Genomic DNA, 2,414 nt, shown 5'->3' on the forward strand with positions numbered 1-2,414 from the left:
CTGCCACTGTCTTTTTTCTGGGAGCTTCTCTTCCCACTTTCACCAAAGCACAGCTGTAACTCTCCTCCCCGCCTATCTCAAAGAGAAGCATGAATAGAAAATTCAGAGTCTCCCGGTGGAGCCGAAAGTACCACTTCTCCACAAGGCCCAGTGCGCACCCTCTTCCTGTTCTGATATGTCTGCACCCTGACCTCTCACAAAAGAACCTTGCCTTTGTTCAGAGAACTTCAGAAAACTGGCCAAGCTGTTCCCTGCAACTTCACCCCTCCACGCTCAGGGCTTCAAACCTCAACTGCAAATGTTGCAAAATGTTTTCAAAAGCAGTTACCCAGTTAAGAATCGAATGCAGTGGATAGAACCTCACCCAAACCAGGGTCCCTGTTTCCCTTCACCTCCCATTTCGTTCTTCGATTTGATTTATTCATTTTAGAAATATAGTATATGCTATACATGCTAAGTCATTTCAGTCGTGTCCAACTCTTTGCGATCTTATGGACTGTGGCCTGCCAGGCTCCTTTGTCCATGGGATTCATATAGTATATGCTATAAGCATATGACTTCTTAAAACCCAAACAGGACATGATAAGATGAAAAATAAGACTGCTTAGCCCCAGAAGTGACCATGGTTAACAGTTTCTTGCATGTCCTTCCAGACATGTTTTGCTTGTCTGTTTTTACACCCCGGGGTTATACTGTATTTGTGATTCTGCATCTCACTGAGTTTGATTATTGACAAGTCAGCATTACGTGGAAGCATGTGTAAACCGACTTCATGCTCATTCACTGTGGTAGAGTACTTTTTCGTATGGATGGACCAAAATAACCTTCTGTAACATTTCATACTGATGGGCATTGGACGCTGGTCGCTGACACTGGACAGTGATGCTGGTCATTTCCAGTGTCTGGCCCGTCCATCACAGTGACTCTCCTTGGGGTATCCTTGTTGTAAGTGTGCAAATGTCACGTATCGGTGGGATAAATGCTGAGTCAAAGGGGAGGTTTTTGATCTTAATATATATAGCCCCAGAAAAAAGTGTGCCAGGTCACGCTGCCACCCACAGCCTGCGATTGCTTCCATTCTTAATCTGGTCTTAGGTTTCGAGACTGACTGCAGTCCTGCATCTGTTTCAGCCGTGAAATGTGAGACAGTTCTGCCTGCTGAGGGGTTTGAAGGGTTCTTTGTTAAAAATTCTCCAGATTGGGACTTCCCTGGTAGTCCATTGGTTGAGAGTCTGCTTTCTAATGCAGGGGACTCGGGTTCAATCCCTGGTCAGGGAACTAGGGTCCCACATGCCACAGAGTAACTAAGCCTGTGAGCCATAACTACTGAGCCTGTGTACCACAACTAGAGAGTCCATGAGCTGCATCAGAGAAAGGTCCCGCATAATGCAGTGACGATCCCGCGTGCCGCAACCAAATAAATAAACATTTTAAAACAATTCTCCAGATTGCTTCATGCTCTGTAGAGATGGTTGCTAAGCAGACATGAATGATGACCATAAGTCTAGGTTAACTAAATACAGACAAGCCTGGTAAGAAATCATTTCTTTCTTCCTTTCCTTTTTTTTTTCCCCACACAGTTAGAATTCTTTTTTTTTTTTGGCTGCACAGGATGTGGGATCTTAGTTCCCCGACCAGGGATGGAACCTGTACCCCTTGCATTGGAAGGGCAGAGTCTAACCATTGGACTGCCAGGGAAATCCCACACACAGTTGTAATTTTATTATAACATGTCTATAAGTACACTTTGTAATTTTTTTTAATTGAAATGTAATTGACGTACAAGATTCTGTGAATTAAGAAATCATTTCTTTAGGGTCATCAGGGCTTCTTTGAGCTCAGGAAGTAATGGATTAAGGAGGAAAGCTTGGTCCTCATTTCACTGCCTCGTCTTTGGAACAAGGCGAGCGTAAAGTAGTCAACAGAGCCAAATGTCAAGTTCTTGGGCATCTGCATGATTCCCCCATGTTTGCAGATGGCTGTGCGATCACTTCTCCCATCCCACCTGACCTCCAGAGAGGGGCCAGGTTGTCCAGTGCCAGGGGCATCGCTGGCCTGGGCCTGCCTTGCAGAGGGCTTGGCACAGCTGGGATGCCCAGTGTCCTCTTCCTGGTCCCAGGGTCAGGGTACCAGGTGGGACTGTGGCAGGTCACAGGAAGCTCCTGAAAGTGACCACTCACTCCTTAGCAGTGTCTCCCCACAACAGCCCCTGGCAGGGCTGGTGGTAGGGAACATTCTCAGAGATGTGGCCGCAAGACGCCTGCTCCCGGGCCTTTGAGAGAGGCCTCGCTGCCCGCCTGTCCTTGCCTGGGCCAGAGATGTGACCTAAAGAGCCAGTGGAAAGTGGTGAGGCTTTGCATGACTCAGAGAGAGTCAGCGTTCTCTCATAGAGGGGACCCCGCCCCTCCGCCCCG

General features: G+C 47.5%; 1 protein-coding gene across 1 annotated transcript in view; it reads left to right on the forward strand.

The window, feature by feature from the left end:
• CLEC16A (C-type lectin domain family 16, member A) overlaps positions 1-2,414 on the forward strand; it is a 229,142-nt gene that overhangs the window by 176,089 nt on the left and 50,639 nt on the right. The window lies entirely within an intron of this gene.

Source organism: Bison bison, unplaced genomic scaffold (assembly GCF_000754665.1).
Source record: "Bison bison bison isolate TAMUID 2011002044 unplaced genomic scaffold, Bison_UMD1.0 scf7180017864293, whole genome shotgun sequence".
Lineage (NCBI taxonomy): Eukaryota > Metazoa > Chordata > Mammalia > Artiodactyla > Bovidae > Bison > Bison bison.